A 22,859-nucleotide genomic window follows, 5' to 3' on the forward strand; every position below is an offset into this window, starting at 1 on the left:
GGGGGAAATTTTAAGTATAGGGTGATAAATGAGAACCACTGCTTCTGACACCAGGAGCTTACTCCCAATATTACTCTCAATACCCCACCCCCACATGCCCCCTTCCCGTAGTTGTAATATTGGGCTTCATGTTCCAGGGGTTGGTGGGCTTTTTAATGCTAACATGATTTTGCAACTTAGGAGCCTAAAGATCTTATATGCATGCCTCCACCTGGAAATGTTGACCTATTTTTGCTGCAGATCACCCAGCTGAGGCATGCTGTTGTCTCCCACACTCCCTTTTACTGGAATGTCCTCACTCTTTGAATATTTTCAGGGGGAAACCTGACTAGGCATTACCATCACCTGCAAAGGTCAGGACTCCCCTGTGGCCTAATTAAGTGGCTTGGCTGTCAGCTACCCAGACCCTGTGAAGTCCCATGTTCTTGGCTCCCTTGTTACCTACTTCATGGGGTGGTACTGGTCATTCAGAAATCTGAGCTGCATTCAGAGGAGACCTGCATCTAATACCTGTCATGAGATCTGTCAGCATCTGGTAGTGCTGAACTTTCCACACTAAACAGACTTGGAACACATTGAATGAAAACTCAAAACCCACAACATGGGGATCAAGAACTGGGAAGTGTTTTGATGTTGTGTAGTCACCATGACTCAGGAAAGTCAGAGAGGAATCCTGTCTCAGATTAATTCCTAAGGATGGGTGGGTGTCTGTGTGGTATGTGACCCTTTAACTAACTTGTGCAAGGGGGGTTTGAGAAATTCATGGAACAATGGCAATGAACTATGTAGGATTGTACAACCTTTTGGAGCCCCTTCGCGGGATTATGATTTTTAGCTTAGTATGTTGATGACTTTTTTAAAGGCTGCATATTGGATCCAGTGAATGAAGTTTGCTGCCCAGAGTTGGTGACAACTGTAATCCAGAGTGGGCTTGCAGCTGAGTCAAATTCAGTGCCTGCCGCACCCATGGCTGGCACTGGCCCAAAAGGCTGCCACAGAGACACTGTAACTCATGGGCCCTGTTCCTCTCTGCTGAGCCTCAGGGATAAATTTTGTTACAGACATTGAGAGAAAAAAATACACCCCGTGAAAAGAGAAGGATCTTAATAAACATAGTACATCCATGCTGAGGAATGCCAGGAAATAAATTGGGTATGCATGCCAAAGTACACAAAAAAACCCCACCCATAACCTTACAGCCAGCCTCCAACACAGGTGTAAAAGTACTCATTGAAGTTTATGCAAGGGGTTTACATGTTCAGAGACTTGGGTCAGTGATTTTGGATGTGTCTTAACTGTCACAAGTGAGTGGCTTTAACAAATGTGTTTTCTCATAGACCAGAAGTCAAAGTACAGTTGCCAGTTGGAGGGGAAAGCTGTCTCCATCAGACAAGTAAGATCCTGGTTTCTTTGGACACCTGTGGGCCTGATTTTCCTTGGAAGCTCTTCTGTCTGGGCATCAGTGTTCACGGGTCTCAGGTTCTCAGTACATGGGCCGCCTGTGTCTGAAGGCAAGCTCCACACCCAGATCTTGGAGACCTCTGGGTCTCTGCTCACTTTTTTTATCTTTTATCTCTCTTTTGTTTTTATAAACCATTTTATTGGGGGCTCATACAACTCTTATCGCAATCCATCCATCCATCCATCCATCCATTGTGTCAAACACATTATCTTTTATCTCTTATAAGAAAATAGATAATGCAGGCCAAACCCCAGGGAAACTCCCCTAGCACCAGCCCAAGGCTGCAGCCTGAGTGAAGCGGTCACATCTCTCAGTAAACCCCTGACTACCTCTGTGCTGACCACACCAGGGGTGATAACTATGTAACTGCCCAAACCACAAAGCTGACATTTTGGGGGACACAATTCAATCCATGGTGAAACCGAAGAATCTAATGCTGCTTCCTTATAAGGGCTTGGGGAGTGTCCGGAGCCCTGAGGCCCAGTCGCAACCTTGCCGGCTTAGAGTCACTAGAGTCACGTAGCCCGGCCGTAATCTTGACTTTTGCGATGTTTGAGCTCTAATTTTCCACTTTACTGCCTCAAGGACAGTTTGTTCCTGCAGGGGCGCGTTTGACATTTTGAGTTGGCCAAAAATACTGAGGGATTTTCCGCTCACAGGAACTGTTGCCTTGCGGTTAGGATTCTTAAGGAAACATCTGCAGCTTACTTCCCTTTCCTTTACCCTATATAAACTGTAACCGCCCATCCAATAAATGAGACTTGATCAGGACACTGTCTTGCCTCCATTTCTCGCATCTCGTCTTTCTAATTCCCACTCCCTCCTTCAGGGTCCGTGTTGACGTTCCTGCGGGTCGGGACATTTGGTGCCCAATGTAGGGCCCGAATACGAGGGACATTGTGAGGAAGAAGGCGTCGAAAAAGGTCGACATCATGGGTGAAAAAGAAAATCGTTTGACTGCCGCAGGAGCTTGCCGCGCCAGAACTGAAAGTAAGTGAAAGCGCCTGATAATGGGACAAGAATTAAGCCAACATCAGATTTATGTGAGTCAGTTGAAAGGCTTTAAAGACGCGAGGGGTAAAGGTTCGAGGGAATGATTTATTTAAATTTTTTGACTTTGTAAAAGATACATGTCCATGGTTCCCTCAAGAAGGAACCATTGACATAATAAAGAGATGGAAGAGGGTGGGAAATGCTCTTGAGGATTATTATCAGGTTTTTGGACCAGAGAAGGTTCCTGTCACAGCCTTTTCCTACTGGAATCTGATTAGAGATTTAATTGACAAGAAGGAAGAATGTTCAGAGGTAATGGCTTGCAGTCACCCAGACAGAGGAAATATTAAAAGTCAGTTCTAAAACTGACCTTAGGGAAAGTCCGCCGAAGGGAGAAGTGGACCTAATTTCCCTGGAGAGTGATGACGAAGGAGCCATGGCTCCTCCTGTAAAAAATAAACATGATAATGAAGAAACTAAACTATGAAAAAAGAAATACTCGCAAAGTGAAGAAAAACCCAAAAGGTATCCAATACTAAAAGAATTAAAAAATGAAAGAGAGGAAAACAGTCCTGACCCAGCAGAGGTGGACTGGGATGATTTAGAAGAAGAAGCAGCCAAATAACACCATCCTGACTGGCCGCCATCTTTCTCTCATCCCCCTCCGTACAACACAGCCTCTGCTCCCACAGCTATGGCGGCAATAAGCCCTAAAGAGGAGCTCGAAGAGAAAATTGCTCGATTAAGAGAGATTCAGCTAGAAGAGTTACACCAGTCTCTGATTACTAAATTACAGAACTTAAGAACAGGAAAAATGACTATTGCAGAGTCAAAAAGGAAGGGAAACTATCCGCTCGCATCAGCAGCCCAGGCAGCATTTCCCTAAAGGAAAGATGCCTGCGGGAGCAGAGGAGGAAGATTCCCTTTTTATAAATGCCTTCCCAATAATTGAAACTACAGACGAGCAGGGGGACTCTGTCAGAACTTATGTTGGACTTAAGTTTGCCCTTATAAAAGAATTAAAGAAGGCTGTTTCTCAATATGGGGCTACTTCCCACCTACAGTTTGGCTCTTTTAGATTGCCTGGCTGAACAGTGGCTCACCCCGGGGGATTGGGGTGTGTTGGCAAGGGCCGTTCTTGCTGGAGGAGACCATTTACTCTGGAAATCTGAGTTTTACGAGAATTGTCAAGAAATGGCAAAAAGAAATTCTCAAGCAGGAAAGGATTGGGATCTTGATATGTTGATGAGCGAAGGCGAGTACGCAGCAAATGAGGTCCAAAAACAGTATGACCCCGGGCTGTTTGCACAAACCCAAGCAGCCGCTACAAAGGCTTGGAAGAAGCTCCCCGTTAAAGGGGACCCCGGAGCCTCGCTCACTGGAGTCAAGCAAGGGTCTGATGAGTCGTTTGCCGACTTTGCACATAGGCTTATGACAACCGCGGAGAGACTTTTTGGTTTGGCAACGCTGAGACTGGCATAGATTATGTCAAGCAACTGGCATACGAGAACGCCAATCCGGCCTGTCAGGCAGCGATTAGACCTCACAGGAAAAGGACAGATTTAAAAGGATATATCCGCCTTTGTTCAGACATCGGGTCCTCATATCAACAGGGCCTGGCCATGGCAGCCTTTAGTGGACAAACAGTGAAGGATTTTTTGGGTCATAGAGACAAAGAAAAAAGGGGTTGTTTCAAATGTGGCAAGAGTGGACATTTTGCTAAGGATTGCTGAGGAGAACAAAATAGCGTCTCTGAGGGTAGGGCTCCCGGTTTGTGCCCTAAGTGCAAACGGGGAAAACATTGGGCTAATGAATGCAAATCTAAAACTGATAGGGAAATCCTTCGTCACCCCAGCAGGAAAAGGGAATGAGGGACTGGCCCCAGTTCCCGAAACAAGCTTATGGGGCGGTCAGCTTTGTTCCAGCCAGCAGCAACAATCCATTTCAAAACTTAGCAGAGCAACCCCAGGAAGCGCAGGACTGGACCTCTGTTCTGCCTCCCACACAGTACTAACTCCCGAAATGGGAGCGCAGGCCTTAAGCACCAGAGTGAGCGGTCCTTTGCCCCCTGAAACTTTTGGATTAATTTTGGGGAAAAGTAGTGTTACCATGAGAGGTTTGCAGATTTACCCAGGAGTAATTGATAACGATTATACTGGGGAAATTAAAATTATGGCCAAGGCTGTGAATAATATCATTGCTATTACTCAGGAAGAAAGAATAGCACAGTTGATTTTGCTGCCATTAATCCGGACAAACAATAAGAGTCAACACCCTGAAAGAGGGACAGGAGGTTTTGGGTCCTCAGATGTGTACTGGGTATAGCCAATCACCAGTCAAAAACCCTCCTTAATGCTGTGGCCGGATGGCAAACCGTTTACAGGACTAATAGACACCGGAGCCGATATAACCATCATCAGACAAGAGGATTGGCCTCCTAATTGGCCCACTTCAGCCGCACTGACCAACTTAAGAGGGATCGGACAAAGCAGTAACCCCCAGCAAAGCTCCAAGTACATTCCTTGGAAAGATAAGGAAAACAATTCAGGCCTTATCAAGCTGTTTGTCATCCCTCACCTGTCTGTTAACCTTTGGGGCAGAGATTTCCTTTCTCAAATGAAAATCATGATGTGCAGCCCTAATGATGTGGTCGCTGCACAAACGTTAGCCCAGGGGTATAGCCCCGGAAAGGGGTTGGGAAGAGAAGAAAATGGTATCCGACAACCTATCCCGGCCATGGGACAATTAGACAAAAAGGGATTTGGAAATTTTTAATTTCGGCCATTGACATGTCTGCACCCCAAAGGTGTGCTGATCCGATCACCTGGAAATCAGATGAACCTGTTTGGGTTGATCAATGGCCCCTGACAGCCGAGAAACTGGTTAATGCCCAGCAGTTAGTGCAGGAACAATTAGTAGCAGGGCATATCACAGAAAGTACCTCCCCTTGGAACACCCCTATGTTTGTTATTAAAAAGAGATCTGGAAAACGGAGACTCTTACAGGATTTAAGAGCTGTAAATGCCACCATGGTGCTCATGGGCGCCCTGCAGCCAGGGTTACCCTCTCCAGTAGCCGTTCCTCAGAAGTACTTCAAAATTATTATAGATCTTAAAGACTGTTTTTTTACTATTCCCTTACATTTTGCTGATCAAAAGTTTGCTTTTAGTGTGCTGTCCACAAATTTTAAGGAACCAATGAAGAGATATCAATGGAGGGTGTTGCCTCAGAGGATGGCCAATAGTCCCACCTTGTGTCAAAAATATGTAGCTGCTGCTATACAACCGATTAGACTCTTGGAACAAGATGTATATTATACATTATATGGATGATATTTTAATAGCTGGACAGATAGGGGAGCAGGTTTTACAATGTTTTGCCCAGCTCAAGCAGAAGTTAACAGCGGCCGGATTGCAGATAGCTCCAGAGAAAGTGCAGTTGCAGGATCCGTATACTTATTTGGGTTTTCAAATGAATGGACCCAAAATTATTAATCAAAAGGCTGTCAATCGTAGAGATCAATTAAGAACCCTTAATGATTTCCAAAAACTTTTAGGAGATAAAAATTGGCTCCAGCCGTATTTGAAACTAACCACTGGGGAATTGAAACCTTTATTTGACATGTTACAGGGTGACACCCATCCCAAATCTCCCAGATCAATTTCTGGGGAAGCATTGACTGCGCTCAGACGGGTAGAAGATGCCATTGCTGCTCAATTTGTTACTAATACAGATTGTTCTCGACCTTCGACACTTACAATTATTAATATTGCAGCGACCCCCACTGGCTTGTTTTGGCAAGATAACCCCATTATGTGGATCCACTGGCCTTCTGCACCTAAAGAGGTTTTGCTCCCCTAGTATGATGCCATAGCAGATTTGATTACTCTAGGTAGGGAGGACAGCCGAAAATATTTCGGAATTGAACCCTCAAAAATTATACAGCCCTATTCTCGGCCACAAATTCATTGGCTATTTCAAAATACTGAAACATGGCCAATAGCCTGTGCTTCTTTTACTGGCGAATTGGATAATCATTACCCACCTAACAAGCTCATTCAGTTTCGTAAATTACATTCTGTTGTATTTCCTCGCATCTGCAGTCGCGAACCTTTGGATGATGCCTTATTGGTGTTTACTGATGGATCATCCACCGGGATTGCTGCTTATACTTTTGCCGACAAGGTAGTTAAAATTAAAACTGGCTGTACTTCTGCTCAATTGGTAGAGTTACAAGCCATGATTGCGGTTTTTTCAACCTTCCCCAACCAAGCACTTAACATTTATGCAGACAGTGCCTATTTGGCTCATTCAGTACCCCTTTTGGAAACTGCAGCACAGATCAAACATGTATCAGAAATGGCTAAGCTATTTTTGCATTGCCAACAACTCATTCATAAAAGAACTGCTCCCTTTTTCTTAGGACATATTAGGGCCCCTTCGGGCCTACCAGGGCCTTTAACGCAGGTCAATGGAAAAGCTGATGCAGCCACGAGAGTGGTGGCCACGGTTACAGCCGAGGGCCTCTCAGCACAGGCTGCTCATGCACTGCATCATTGAAATGCTCAGACCCCAAGATTAATGTTTAGGATAACTAGGGAACAAGCTAGACACAGATAGTCAAACAATGTGCTGCCTGTGTGCTGCATTTGCCAGTTCCCCACTTAGGAATTAACCCAAAAGGGCTTGTCCCTAATGCAATTTGGCAGATGGATGTCACTCATTATGCAGAATTCAGTCATCTAAAGTATATTCATGTATGTATAGACACTTACAGAGGATTTATACTTGCTTCCCTCCAAACAGGGGAGGCCACTAAGCATGTCATAGCTCATTTACTTCATTGTTTTTCAATTTTGGGCATTCCTAAACAAATACAGATAATGGCCCTGGTTATGTTGCTAAAGCTTTCCAAACATTCTGTGCCAAGTTACAGATAAAGCGTGTCATGGGCATTCCTTATAAGGAATTGTCAAAAGAGCTCCTTTATCCATAAAAACCACCATTGAAAAAATAAAAAAGGGGGGGTGGTACCCCACAAAGGGTACCCCCAGAAACATACTTAACCATTCTCTTTTTATTAAACATTTTTTGAATTTGGATGATCATGGAAAATAGCAGCTGCTCGCTTTTGGCATCCCGAATCGCAAAAGCACTTTGCCATGGTAAAGTGGAGGGATCCACTGGATAATTCATGGCACGGCCCAGACCCAATGTTAATCTGGGGAAGGGGCTGGGTCTGTGTTTTCTCTAAAGAACATGACGCAGCTACATGGCTGCCAGAGCGACTGGTGAAACAAGTCGATAATAACAACCAGTCCAGGGAAAGGGTCTCTCCCTGAGTATCCTACTTTTTTATGCACAGAAATGAATCCTGGCAACTTACTCCTGTGGACCACAATCCTGCATTATTATATGACTGGGATCCATGCTGGCCTTGGTGACCCTGGCAAGGCTCATGCCATACTACAGCAACGGTATGGAAAACCTTGTGATTGCCACGGGGGATATGTGCAAAGCCCCCCGAAGACACCTGTCTTAACTGTGACTTGCCCAACTCATACAGCCTATCAAGTCGCGACTTCCCTTAAATGGCAGTGTGTTAAGCCCCCTAAAGCCGTTCCTTCCCTCAATGGGCGCCCTGGGCCTTGCCCTTGCACGACGTTTTATCAAGCCATGCATAGCACATGCTATTCTTCTTATCAGCAATGTACAGCAGGTAACAAAACATATCTTACCGCTGTGTTACAAAGAGTTTACTCCGGGTCTACTGGGGGTGATTGGAGTGTTCCGGTTATCCAAAGAACCACCACCAAATTGGGACAAGCCTCCTGTCCAGGTACGGTGGGACAGCATGTATGTTGGGACACCGAGCCTCCTGTGCATGTGTCCGATGGAGGAGGTCCTCAAGGACCAAATCAGAGAGATTATTATACAAAAAAGAATTGAGGAGATACAGGAAGCCTTGTATCCTCAAATCCAGTATCATCCTTTAGCTTTGCCTAAGGCTAGAGGTGATATGGAGCTTGTTCTTGAAGCCACATATAATTTGCTTAATGCTTCTAGTTCAACTTTGGCTCAGGAATGTTGGCTTTGCATGCAGCAAGGATATCCTGTTCCTCTTGCTATACCTAGTCCCTCTTTAAACTATTCAGTGAATAGTACTTGCATTGTGACCCCTCCTTTTCAGGTACAACCTTTTCAATTTTTTAATTCCACTTGTTTTTCCTCTCCCTTTTTTAATGACACTGATAAAATTGACGTGGGTTTGGTAACATTTACACGCTGTAGCAGTGTGACCAATATTTCAGAGCCTTTGTGTGCTCCTAATGGCTCAGTCTTTGTTTGTGGCAACAATAAGGCTTACACCTTTTTGCCCGCTGACTGGACAGGATTGTGTGTTTTGGCCTCCCTCCTCCCAGACATAGATATTATCTCGGGTGATGAGCCTGTTCCCATCCCTGTCATGGACCATATGATGGGAAGAACTAAAAGAGCAGTACAATTTATTCCTTTGCTTGCAGGGTTGGGAATTACCACCGCAGTGACATCTGGAACTGCAGGTCTAGGCATCTCCCTTACTCAGTATACCAACCTGTCTAAACAATTGATTTCAGATGTACAAGCTTTATCAAGCACCACACAAGATATTCAAGATCAAGTGGGCTCCTTAGCAGAAGATTTGTTACAGAATAGAAGAGGTCGAGATTTACTTACAGCAGAGCAAGGAGGTATTTGTTTAGCTTTACAGGAAAGATGCTGCGTTTATGCCAACAAGTCTGGGATTGTCAGAGACAAGATCAAGCAACTACAAGAAGACCTGGAGAAGCGAAGAAAAGAATTGGCCGCCAACCCGGTCCAAAGCGGGTTGAACAGGTTTTTGCCCTACCTTTTACTGCTTTTGGGCCCTTTGATTGGCCTATTGCTTTTGCTCTCATTAGGGCCTGTAGTATTTAACAAGCTCATGGCTTTTGTCAAGTAACAGATTGAAGCCATCCAGGCAAAGCCTATACAGGTCCAGTAGCATCGCCGTGAGATGATTGATCAGGGCGGCTCGCACGGTTATGACGCGGTAAGACCCCTTCCCCTGTACGCTGAGCTGGTTAGCCGATGACGGGTAAGCCTAAGACAGGCCCTAGTCGCCCAAGAGGACTAATGACCGATGACGGGTAAGCCTAAGACAGGCCCTAGTCGCCCAAGAGGACTAATGACCGATGACGGGTAAGGATGCTCTTGAGGCTTCACAACCTAAGACAGGCGCAGCTCCTAAGGGGTCTCTTGGTTTTGAAAAAATAAAAAAGGGGGACCTGTCCGGACCCCTGAGGCCCGGTCGCAACCTTGCCGGCTTAGAGTCACGTAGCCCGGCCGGAATCTTGACTTTTGCAATGCTTGAGCTCTAATTTTCCACTTTACTGCCTCAATAACAGTTTGTTCCTGCAGGGGCGCGTTTGACATTTTGAGTTGGCCAAAAATACCGAGGAATTTTCTGCTCACAGGAACTGTTGCCTTGTGGTTAGGATTCTTAAGGAAACATCTGTGGCTTACTTCCTTTTCCTTTACCCTATATAAACTGTAACCACCCACCCATTAAATGAGACTTGATCGGGACAGTCTTGTCTCCATTTCTCGCATCTCTTGTCTTTCCAATTCCACTCCCTCCTTCAGGGTCTGCATTGACGTTCCTGCGGGACAGGGGAGTGTCACTGAGGCATCTTCAGTAGGTGACATTTTATTAGGAGCTGGAGAACATAAGGAGTCAGGTCTTCGGAGGTAATTCCCTATCCCGCATCACCTAAGGCATGCAAATGCTCCTTCCTGTTTTATGAACAGCTTTTTTGCATACAGAGCTCAGTGATTCAGGCATCCATTATTGCCCTTCTCCCTTTCCCAATGTTTCCAGTGAGCATCCCTTGGGTCTTTCCCCATCCCTCCCAAGACTGTTAAAACAGACTGCCCTCAAGACCCCAGGTAAGGGCTCAGCCCACTGAGCCATGTGTCTGAGTAATAAAGTTCATTTTACTTCACCCGCTTTGGCCTGTAGTATTTCTGGTGTGTTGCTTGGGCCAGCCACTGAGCTGTTGCTGCCTTGGGATTAGGTTGGTCCATTCTGGGACCTTTGGTTCTTCCCCCATACACCATCACTCCGTCAAGCCAGCCATACTGATGTCCCTGTGAGAGATGACAATGCCCACCTTTGCACTGCCAGGAGTGTGCGCTCTACACCACTGGAAGCACCATACCCTCCAAGGACTAAAGGGGGGAGGTCAGAAAGCTACCCCGATGAGTTAAGGTAACCAAGGTCCTCCAGAAGGCCAAGCGAGCCCTTGCACCTATTTTGACAGGCTATGCGCTGTCTGGGACCTTTGGCTGCTGACTGGGCTTGGTTTACCTGCCTAGTGCTTTGACAAACTCCAGGAATCTCTTCACAGTTCAGAGATGAGCCCAGCTCTGGTGGACAGCTCCCCCTGTGGGCCTTGTCTTTAGCTCCTTTTCAGTCTCCAGCCCTACACCAACACTGCCTCTTTGACACAAGAAAGAAGCTTTGGTCCGAATAAGGATGGGGTCAGGGTTTACAGCATGTCTACTATTTGGGAGACATGGTTGCCTCTCCCCCAGTTGAGGACAGGATCGTGGGATGGCAAGCCTTTCACTGGGGGCCTTTCAGAATAGATCACCCAGCTGGTCTAGTCTGAAAGCCCGATGGAACCTGCCCAGCAGCATAATGACAGGCAAGCCCCACCAACGGATGGGGGTGGGGGCTGTGCATGCGGGGCCAGGGATTGAACCCTCATCTCTGGAAGGTGAGAACTCCACCCCTGAGGACATTGCTCCATGGCCATGGAATCAATTCTGAGGAAAAGGACAGTGTAGAGCTGTCCGTGGGGGGTTTGTAAGACTGACTATAGGAGCAGAACGCCTCATCTTCTACACAGTGGTTGGGTTTGAACTGCTGACCTTAGCAGTCCAATTCATACCCCACCCCCCACACACACACACACCACCAGGACTGCCGAATGGTTCAGACAGGCCTTCTGCAGGGCGGGAAGCATTCCTGGAAAGGACCAGAGAGAATCTCAGTCCTTACAGGCCCTAAGCTCCCTGTCCCCCCTGCTTCCCTCAGCTGTTAGGCGTGAAAGTGAAATGGGCCAGGTTCCAAGAGAAGAAGGTTCTTTGCAAAAACCGTTGGTAAGACGGCCCTGGCCCATGGGCTGTGGTTTGCTGCCCAGTGATGTACTGGCCAGACATGTGAAAGGGTACAAGTAAGTTATTAAAAACTGATAAGTGGAAAAAAAAACTTTTAAAATCCTGATAAATAAGAAGCTACACAGCTTGTGAGAGAGAAGGGGCAGAGGTGACTTCTCTGAAGATGTGCTATTTCAGGTCAGCGGTGAGGGGAAGGGGGCAGAGAAATGGGCAAACCGGGCATCTATGCAGAAAATCTGCAGTGCTATCCTCAAGAACCTGCATTTCTTATTTTTATGAACATGGCACGTCTTCAACTTTTCTTTGAAGAAATAATTATTTTTTTCCGCTATAGAATTCACGATAATTTCTGTAAGCACCAAAAGCACATCATGTAGCTAACCCTTTCCTCCTGGCCTTCCTCCTCATCACACAAACTCCATCGCCCGTGGACTGACTCAGAGTGGCCTCGAAGGACAGAACAGACCTGCCCCTTGGGGAGTCCAACACTGAGAGCAGACTGCTCTGCTCTTTTTCAGAGTAGTTGGTGGCTAGAACTGCTGACCTCGTGACCAACAGATTGATGCACAACCCCCATGCTGCCAAGATCCCTGATGATACCAGAAGATGGACCATAGTAACACATTTTGGCCTGTATATTTCTGATGGGTCTCTTTGCCATTGTCAGGGAATAAATAACATTGTACAGTATGCCGATCGATGTTAGTTGTAACATCATGCACGCCTTATTATTCACTTTTACCTTCTAGTGCAGTAAAGATGAAAATTTAAGAAACCCATGGGGACACTCTTACAGTGCCCTACGGGGCCATTATGAGTTGGAAGAACTTACTGCATTGGGCAAAGCTGCTGCACAAGACCTCTTTCAATTGTTGAAGAGCCAAAATGTCCCTTTGAGAGCTGAGGTGGCCCGTGGCCAAGCCCTGGTGTCAGCTGTCATACACACCTGTGAAAGCTGGACAATGACCATGAAGAAAGACCAGAAAATAATGGAAGCATTTGAATTATGGTGCTGTTAGAAATATTGGAAATACTACGAATTTCAAGAACAAATTTGTCTTAGAATAAGTACAGCCAGGATTCTTAGATGATAAGACAGGTTCCATCTCGCATGCTTTGGATATGTGATCAGAAGGGACCAGTCCTTGGAGCATGACATCGTGCTTGGTACAGTGGAAGGCCACTGGAAAAGAAGACCTTCAATGAGATCCATTGATGCAGTGGCTGCAACAATGGCCTCAAGCATTACGAGGATGACGGGCCAGGCTTTGCTTTGCTTTACTTGGGTTTCTGAGTCAGAAGGGACTCAGAACTGATTCAAAGGCACCAAACAATACCAAAGACAAGATGTAACAGGGGACATTGGTTCAGTGGTAGAATTGTTTTTTAAAAGTCATTTTATTGGAGGCTCATACAACTCATCACCATCCATCCATCCATCCATCCATCCATCCGTTTTGTCAAGCACATTTGTCCATTTGTTGCCATCATTTTCAAAACATTTTCTTTCTACTTGAGCTCTTGGTATCAGCTTCTCATTTTTCCCCTCCCTCCTCAACCCTCCGTCCCTCATGAACCTTTGATAATTTATAAATTATTTTCTCATGTCTTACACTGGCCGATATCTCCCTTCACCCACTTTTCTGTTGTCTGTCCCGCAGGGAGAGTGTGGTAGACTTCTTCGCAGTCCATGCAGGAGGTCCAGATTCAATGCCGAGGCAGTGCACCTCGGATGCCTGTGCTGGAGCCCATTGTTGCAGCTGCTGGGTCAGTCCATCTCCTGGAGGACCTGCCTCTCTTTCACTGCCCCTCCCCTTTACAACACCCGATGCCCTTCTCTAAGGACTGGTCTCCTGACGGCATGTCCCAAGATTAGAAGATGAAGTCTCACCATCCTTGTTTCTTTTTTTTTAATATATATAATCATTTTATTAGGGACTCATACAACTCTTCACAATCTGTACATACATCATTTGTGTCCAGCACATTAGTACATATGTTGACTTCAATATTCTTACAGCACCTGCTTTCTACTTGAGCCCTTGGTGTCAGCTCCTCATTTTTCCCCTCTCCCTCCCTGCTCCTGCCCCCCGAACCCTTGATAATATATAAATTATTATTTTATCATATCTTACACCATCCGACGTTGCCCTCACCCACTTCTCCGCTGTCCTTCCCCCAGGGAGGAGGTTATATGTAGACCTTGTCATCCGTTCCCCCTTTCTCCCTCACCTTCCCTACCATCCTTGTTTCTGAGGGGCACTCTGGCCGTACTTCTTCCAAGATAGATTGGTTTGCCCTTTCAGCAGTCCATGGTACTTTCAGCAGTCTTCTCCAGCACCACAATTCAACATCAATTCTTCTTCAGTCTTCCTTATCAGTGTCCAACTTTCACGACCTTGGTCAGGACATCTTAGTCCTCAGAGTGATATCCTTGCTTTTCAGTAATTTAAAGTGTGTGCAGCAGATTTATCCAAGGCAATACGTCATCTGATCTCTTGACTGCTGCTTCCATGAGCATTGATTATGGATCCGAGATGAAATCTTTGACAATTTCAACCTTTTCTCCATTGATCATGTTACCTCTTGGCCCAGTTGTGAGGATTTTGGTCTTCTTTACATTGAGATGTAATCCACACTGAAGGCTGCGATCCTTGATCTTCATCAGCAAGTGCTGCAAGTCCTCAATTGCAGCAAGCAAGGTTACATCACCTGCATATCGAGGGTTGCTAATAAGCCTTCCTCTAATCCTGATGCCACATTCTTCGTTGTATAAGGTAACTTCTCTGATTATTTGCCTACATGAAGTTTAAATAAGTGTGGTGAGAGAATACAAGCATGTCACATACCTGTCCTGATTTTAAACCATGCAGTATTCCCTTGTTCCATGTGAACTTGATCCAGGTAAGGGGTCTGCAAGAGCACAATCAAGTGCTCTGGAATTCCTGTCCTTCTCAAGGTTATCCATAGTTTGTTAGGGTCCACACAGCTGACTGCCTTGGATTCAATAAAACACGTGTTACCCTGGGTAGACTAGAGAAATCCATGGACACACGTGCGTATAAGAAAGAGATTTATATACAAGAGCAATTGAACATTGAAAAACATCTCAGCCCAGTCCAGATCAAGTCCATAAGTCCGGTATTAGCCATATGTCGGATACCAATCTATAAAGTCCTCTTCAGACTCACAAAACACATGCAATGATGCCAAATGTAGAAGATCACAGGGCAGTGGGTAGACAGTCTTTGGATCCAGTGGCATTGGAAACATCTCAGCGCTGGCAGGGGTCTCTGCATGGTTTCCCAGGGCTGCATCAGGGTGGGTCAGCCGCTATGTTTCCCAGGGTATCACACAGGGAGGTGTCTCCTGCCTCCAAGGAGGAAGTACTAGATTTCCCCAGAATTCTCAGGACAAGGCCATGCCCACACAGAGGCCTCATTGGCTATGATCTGATTGACAGGCTAGACTCCACCCCTACACTCTTAATCCTCAAATTGACAAACGATTATCTATCTACCACAACACAAGTACACATCTTTCTGGTATTCTCTGCTTTGAGCCGAGATCCATCTGACATCAGCAACGATATCCCTTGTTTTACATCCTCTTCTGAATCCAGCCTGAACTTCTGGCAGTTCCCTGTCAGCGTATTGCTGCAATCATTGTTGGATGATCTTAATCAAAATTTTACTTGCATGCAATGTCAATGCTATCGTTCTATTAGCATTCTGGTGGGTTATCTTTCTTTGGAATGGGTACAAATATGTATCTCTTCCAGTCAGTTGGCCAAGTAGCCGTCTTCCAAGTTTCCTGGCATGGCGAAATGAGTGCTTCCAGTGCTTCATCAGCTTGTTGAAATATTTCAATTGGTGTTCCATTAATTTCTGGGACCTTGTTTTTGGCTAATGCGTTCGGTGTAGCTTGAACTTCTTCCTTCAGCACCGTTGGTTCCTGTTCACACGCTCCTCCTGAAATGGTGGACTGCTGACCAGTTCTCCGTGGTGTGGACTCAGTGGTTCTCTCCATCGTAACGCTTCCCGCATCACTCAGTACTTTGTCTTTAGAATCGTTCAAGATGGCAACTTGAGGCTTGAACTTTTCCTTGAGTTCTTTCAGTTTCGAATATGCTAAGGGAGTTCTTCCCTTTGGGTTTTCTTATTCTAGGCCTTTGCACATTTCATTATCATATTCGGCATTGTCTTTTCTCTTTTTGCATTGTCTTTCGAGCTATTAAAATAGCAAGTTTCTGTCTCTTCTGACATCCACTTTGTTATTTTCTTATGAAAACCTGATGTCTCGGCTCACTAGGGTGCTAAAAGAAAGGTGGGGGGCTGTCCAGATAAATCACTGGCTTTGAGAGGATCTGTTGGACCAAATTCAAGGCAAAGCGGTCAACTCAGAAGTCTATGATGACTGTCTTTTGGGGATTCCCAAGGGATAATCTTGATAGATTTTCTCAAAAGACACAGGACAACCATGAGCGCTTATTTGGAAAAAATTTTAAGAAAAGTGTGGTGAAGAAAGCTGATGGTACCTTGCTGAGATAGTTAGTTTATTGTGCCAGCCTGGCCGATAAACACAAGTGGGATTAATTGAAGGGCAGAGAGATAAATGGCTCGGTGAGCCTCGCCTTTCTTGTCTCTCCCTCTTTGATCATTGGACCAGTGTGTGGCTGCCTTGCTTGTTCTGTGCCCCAATTTAGAGGCTACACTACCTGTGGGACGCCTAGCATGTGGACTGTGTCGCTGTAAGTTGAGGTCCCTTTAAGACCACACAATTGAAATTTACATCTCTTGAGCTGGGGACTAACAGTTGGTGACCTGGCTGACAGTTGGTGACCTGCCTTGCTGTTTTGCTGTCTGTGTTGGGATAGCTGAGCTCTCTCAACAGAGGACATCGTGGTGGTCCTCAAGACTCAAAGGACTGCCAGTGTCTCACAACTCTCTCACAGGAGTGAGTTACACTGAGCCATTTGTACTGCTTATAATTTAACTGTTCATTTCTTGTATTATGTATCTATCTATTTGTATATACTTTAACAGTTCATTTTTTGTGTTATATATTTATATTTATAAAAATATATATATAATTACTAGAAATCGGGTTTTGTCTCTCTAGAGAACCCTGTCTAACACACTAGCTATTATAAGATATAACATCTGGGGTCTTAAAGGCTTGAAGTTAAACAAGCGGCCAACTAGCAAGGAAGCCATAAAGCCCACATGGAAGAACCACACCAACCGTGTGATCATGAGGTGTCAATGGGATCAGGTATCAGGCATCAGAAGACCCAAAACAAATGTTCATTTCAATGTGAATGAGGGGATTCTGAATGAAGACCCAAAGCTCATTTATAGTCACAAAGGGGGACGAGTCAGTTCTTGGATTTCTTAGGTTTTCTTCTTTTTTGGTGGTTGTTCTTTTTCCTGGCTGTTCTTCCAGCATTGAGATATTTGCCTTCAAATTCACTAATTTGGCCTTCCATTGATTCAGTTTTGCTATCATCGATCAGGTGGTACCAAAAAGCCACACTCACTTCCATTGAGTTCACACTAACTCATACTGACCCTCCCGGACAGCTAAGAGTTACCACCCTCGTGGGTTTCTGAGGCTGTAACTCTGTATGGTAGTAGAAAGCCCCGTCTTTCTCCAGAGGAGCAGCTCACCCTTGAGATCACGGTGGACCTTATAACCAGTGCACCAGCGCTCCATCAGGTGGTACAGGAGCAGGTAATGGGCCTCACCAAGTGGGTAGGGCTTTAGGAGATACAGGTGGCCCTGGGCTGTGTGGGCACAGTTTTTGGCTCTTGTTGGATGGGACAAGTAAAAGACAATAGCAAAGAAGGAGTGTAATAAAATAAGCAAGGAGGAGGAAATAGACAAGCAACTGCAAGAAAAAAGAGTAAGAAAAAAAAGAGGACCTGGAATAATGGCAGCTGTTTGCAGTGCTCTTGGGAGAAAAAAGTTGACGCATTTCACCACGGCTGCAGTCAGCTTCACAGATTCCAGGAGTCACGAGGTGGTATAAAGAGAGCTTGTTGACAATACAAACAGGTGACTGGCAATGAGGATCTGTCCATTGCAATGGAAAATCCGTACAAGGAAGTGCTTAAAAAATGTCTCTTGTGTGGAAAACGTGTAGATTACAAGAATGAACAGCTTTTATCCCAGTTTATTTCTCTGTTTACTGGATGCATTTATTCAGGGCACATAACAGGCCTTTGTGGGAAGAAACAGAAAGAAATCGCAAAAGCAATTAAGAGGGCATAAATAATGGGCTTTATGCCAGTCATTTACAAGGACATACGTATCTCAAAGACCCCAAAATTTTTAACATCAACTATCGAGAGTAAATTATATAAGATTATTACCAATAAACTTACTTCATAATTAAAAAAGAGGGAAGTAAAAACAAGTGAAGAGCAAAAGAAGAGGGAAAATCAACAATCAACAAATCTAGGGTTGGGAGAGAGAAAAGAGTAGTAAAGAAAGTAAAAATGAGGAAGGGAAGGGAAAAGAGGAATGGGAAAGGGAAACAAAGGAGAGCAGAGAAGACACAAGACAAACAAGGAAAGGGAAGTTAAAACCAAGACTGGAGAAAGCTGGGGCAGAGGCCATCAGGAGCAAAGCGCCCCGGGCCTAGCGTCTGGTGTAGTGTGGTGCTCTCTGCCAAGGGAGGAACTTACAGGCTGAGGGCTGAAAGGATGGAACAGCCAGTCCTAGATGAGATGCCAGAAAAAGTGGTGTCTGGGATCAGGGCATCTGGCCCAGAAGTACTTCAAACTGGCTCAGAGGGTAGCTGACGCTGGGGTGCTTGTTCCCAGAAGGATCTCCTCCAGGTCCAGAGGGCAGCTGGCTATGGAAGGAGCTCCTGGCCTCTCGGGTGACAGACAGGGTGGTCAGTGAGCACTCTGCCAGCCTGATGACACAGCGGTCCATGTGCCCCAGAAGCAGGGGTGGTGCTCTGTCCTTTTGTGGGGCAGGGGCTGTGCAGGGAAGGGGTGGGATAGTTGGCTTTGAGTGGGCAAGGGTCGGGGCTGGCCATGTTCCTGGTGCTTAGGAGGGTGCTTGCCAGTTACCAGTGAGTGTGTGTACTGTCAGGCCATTGTCTTGATTGAACGCTGCCTGCAAACATTCAAGATGCCTGTGCTGTGTCAGACTAGCCGACAATCCACAGGCTCCATCAGACTCCGCTCTCAAGTTTTTCAGCTCCTTCTCTTAGTCAGTGTTCAATCCACTTCTCTAGCCTTTCCTCTGAAACTCAGGATCCCAGCATCCTCATCTGTATCTGTTTCATTCAAGTCTCCTGCCTTTGTTGTAGGGCAGTGGTTCTCAACCTTCCTAATGCTGCAATCTTTTAATACAGTTCCTCCTGTTGTGGTGACTGAGAGGTGGGACGGAGACGTGGAACAGAGATAGAATATAGTCAGGAATGTGAAGTTGAGAAAGGTTTTATTGAGGCAAGGAAAGAACTCCCAGGAGGGAAGGGAGAGCACAGAAAGGGATGGGGCATCTTGAGCCCCCTGGCCGGTTCTGCGACCCAACGAGTTAGGTTAGGGAAGTCGTGCCTGGTACTGGGGCGGCAGTACATATATAGGGTATGAGCTTAAAGGCATATGGGCCGGTAAGGGGAAGGGAGGTTCTTTGTGCTGCGGTTGCAATTTTTGGGTCAGGAGATGACCTGCCAGTAAATCATTTTGTTCTCAGTAAAGTTGCTTTCCTGGAATGCCAGAGAGAGGAGGCTGTGTTCTGCTCGGGGAGGTAGGCTTTGTGCAATGCTGGAGGCAGGTGCTTTGAAGTTCAGCCAGGTCATTTGTCTTCTCGAGAAGCTGGTACAGGGGCTGCCTTGGTCCGGCCCTGGCCCAAACAGTGACCCGCAACCAGAAAATTACTTTTGTTGCTACTTCACAACTGTAATTTTGCTACTGTTATGAATCAGGCAACCTCTGTGAAAGGGTCGTTCAACCCCCAAAGAGGTTGTGACCCACAGGTTGCGAACCACTGTTGTAGAGGGTCTGTGTATTGTGTCTGCCTCGTCCGCCATCTTTCCGAAGGTCTCGTATCCTATTGATTTGTTCCGATCCTTCTTACCACTTACTTAGTTGTATATTTCCAGGATTTAAAAGTTAACTGTTTGTGGCAGTTACATAATCTGTCAACTTGTGAAGGGGTGGAGTCTAGCCTGTCAATCATGCCATAGCCAATGAGGCCTGTGTGTGGGCATGGCCTTCTCCTGAGGATTCTGGGAACTCCTGTCTCCTGGCAGCAGGAGACTCTCTGCTTTGTATTCCTGCTTGCCAGTTTCCAAGCAGGGAGGATGAACAAAGAACCAAACAGACACACACACACACACACACACACACAATACAGGACTGCTGCACAAAAGACACAGACAGAGACGGTATAAAACTGCAGCCCTGACAGACCACAGCACTTTAATCTTATCTACTAAATAATACTGGCAGTGTTTTCCCTGATAAGTTCACTATTCCCACGCTTGAGTTTCTCATAGCCTTGAGAGAGTTTTGTATCTCAGCCCGTACTGTTCTTGTTTACTGCTACCAGGGAACACTGTTTGCAGCTGTTCCCCAAATTCCTTACCGTTTGCAGTAAGGAAGCAGTTTGTGAGAACCAGCTAGGACAGACATTTGCACACTGTCCTAGACAGATACGTGACATGAGACACGGTGCTCCTTTCATGGCTCCTTCACTGCTGAAAGGCCAGATGGACATACACTGATGCAGCTAGAGTCCTGGAACTGGAGGAGCCACTTGGTGACCCACACCAACGCTGAGATGCTTCCACCACCACTAGACCCATAAGCCTTTCCTCCCACAGGCCTGTGATCTTCCTGCATTCATCATCATTGCATGGCTGCATGAGTCTAAAGAGGAATTTATGGACTAGTATTGACATATGGGATAATACCAGACTTATGGACTTGATCTGAACTGGGTTGGGATGTTTTCTTAATGCACAATTACTCTTTATATAAAGCCCTTTCTTATTCACGAGTGTCTATGAATTTTTTCCTCTGTCAACCTGGACTAACACATTAATTTAATTTTCTCAGGATCTGTTTTTAGCTGATTTATTTGGACGTTCTAGGCACAGCAATGGCATCACCTACAGATGATGGGATGTCTCACCTTCTCATGCATAATGATAATAGCATGACTTTCCAAAGCAAGATTAAATAATTATGTTACTGGGAGTTACAGTTTTTTATTCCTAGAATTAAAGAAACTTTATCTAGGGTTTTATCATTAGATCAGTTTGCATAAAAGTTTATTTTTACACATTTCAATGTATTCATCTTGTTGTCTTTAATAGGAATACATATTTCCTTAATAGCAGTCGGCTAATCCCTGCCCCACAGAGTTAAATGGTAAGTGGAAGTGCTTTGGGCTGGAAGATTTTTTGGGGGGGCGGGGGGGCTGGAAGATTTAAAAAACTTGAAAAAATGAATTTCATTCTGCCAAGTTGGGCAGAAGGAAAGGGCAACCTAAGGGTGTACCAGTTGAAGTCAGGTTGGTTCCAGCTCATGGCAACCCATGCGTGTCAGAGTAGAATTGCGCTCCACAGAGTTCTCAATAGCTGGCCTTGTAGAAGTAAGTGGCAAACTTCTCTTTTGTGGGGCCTCTTAGATGCTGCCTCAGACCTTCAACCTTTGGGTTAGCATGTTAATTGTTGAATCACCCATGGATTTAGAGATGGGAGGGGAAGGACAAGGAGTTTGAAATAAAACAGTGTTTGTTCATCAATTGTTTAGAACACAGATTCACAAACTTGCCTGCACATCAGAATCACAAGGCAGGGTTTTAAAACATACAACAAAGAAACAAACACACACTGACTTGGTGTCTTACCCCCCAGATGTTCTGATGCAATTGGTCTGGGTAACAGCTTGGACACTGGGATTTACAAAAAATCTAACAAGCATTGCAACCACTCATTTAGAGCAGACTTTAAACCACGGCTTCAAATGGTTCAGTTTGGCTTCCTGGTGAGAATTGCTATTTTCACCCCTGATACTGAATCTGAATCTATATGAGTCACTGAAGGAGCCCTGGTGATGCTTGTGGGCAAGCGTTGGACTGCAAACAGCAAGGGTGGCTATTCAAACCCTCGAGCCACTCCATAGGAGAAAGATGAAGCTCCCACAGGGATTTTTCAGCCTCAAAAACCCTATGTCGGGTTGCTATCAGTCGGGATTGAGTCAATGGCAGTGGGCTTGTTTGTTCTGGGAATCACTGGGGGACTTTGCTAAAGTACAGATGGAGATTCAGTATATCTGGGATGGAACTGCAAATACAAAGCAAGGGTTTGAACCACAGTGAACCAGTCCAAAACCCTGGTCTAAACTTCTGTTGTTTGCATGTGCAATTTGTGGTTAATAGGGTGATGTCATTTAGTAGTAAGTAGCCTTGGTTGCACAACATTTAAGCACTAGGCTGCTAACCCCATAGCCGTCGGTTCTAACCCACCCAGTTGCTGTGAAGAGCTGGTGACCTGCTTCCATAAAGATGACAGCCCAGAAAGCCCTATGGGGGCAGTTCTGCTCTGTCACTTGGGATCACCGACTCAGAAATGGACTCACTGGCGCCCATTAGAACAATATACCGCGGGGTGAGCTATGAACCGATTTTATCCCAACTCGATTTGGAGTGCCACTGCTCAAGAACACAACCCAGGGCGTCATCTCAGTCATCTCATGGACAGAGTGTGGGTTTTCCTCATATCTTTACATGAAGGCAGTCCTTAGACTTTCCTAACACTGGAGAGAAGTCATACAACTTCGCACTTGTGCAGACAAGGAGAAGTATCGAGCAGAACTCCATCCCTCTGCTGGGAAGGCGACTGGCAGCGATGCCTTTGAAACAAAGATCAGAGGCGAGTCTCCTTCGCCTGCACAGGTCTGCTGTGCTCCTGCTGGGAGGGAGCACCACGCACACACCAAGCGAAACAAAGACTTGGGCATGACTGCTCTGTACTGAGACATTACATGAGAAGTATAATGGGACCTGACCTAAAGACATTCCTGGTGTCCAAAAGAGGAATTGGACGGAAACATTACTTTTCAGCATCTTTTGTTGTTGTTATTGGGGAAGGTGGGGAGGGGAAAAATATAATGGATCACAACACAGTTCTGATATTCTTCTACTCTAGGTAAGCTATCTGGGCTTGACTTTCCTT

General features: G+C 45.7%; 1 long non-coding RNA gene, 1 other non-coding gene and 1 pseudogene across 3 annotated transcripts; all 3 read left to right on the plus strand.

Moving 5' to 3' along the window:
- The first annotated feature begins 64 nt into the window (after positions 1 to 64).
- On the plus strand, positions 65 to 10,479 carry LOC123520966. 2 transcript variants are annotated; one of them, XR_006679478.1, is made up of 5 exons: positions 66 to 1,393; positions 2,292 to 2,452; positions 7,821 to 7,932; positions 9,073 to 10,225; positions 10,356 to 10,479. It is a non-coding gene; the product is annotated as an uncharacterized LOC123520966 (long non-coding RNA). The 2 variants fall into 2 exon arrangements; XR_006679477.1 differs by having other exon boundaries at positions 65 to 1,393; positions 9,073 to 10,479.
- LOC115873397 lies at positions 933 to 1,067 on the plus strand. Its single transcript, XR_004048394.1, has one exon. It is a non-coding gene; the product is annotated as a small nucleolar RNA SNORA5 (small nucleolar RNA).
- Positions 10,480 to 17,532: 7,053 nt separating the features above from the next.
- LOC101639861 lies at positions 17,533 to 18,015 on the plus strand (annotated as a pseudogene).
- Positions 18,016 to 22,859: the final 4,844 nt, after the last annotated feature.

The sequence above is a fragment of the Echinops telfairi genome, unplaced genomic scaffold, assembly GCF_000313985.2.
Source record: "Echinops telfairi isolate 266 unplaced genomic scaffold, ASM31398v2 ScPeMD7_7468;HRSCAF=8506_0, whole genome shotgun sequence".
Classification (NCBI taxonomy): Eukaryota; Metazoa; Chordata; class Mammalia; order Afrosoricida; family Tenrecidae; genus Echinops; species Echinops telfairi.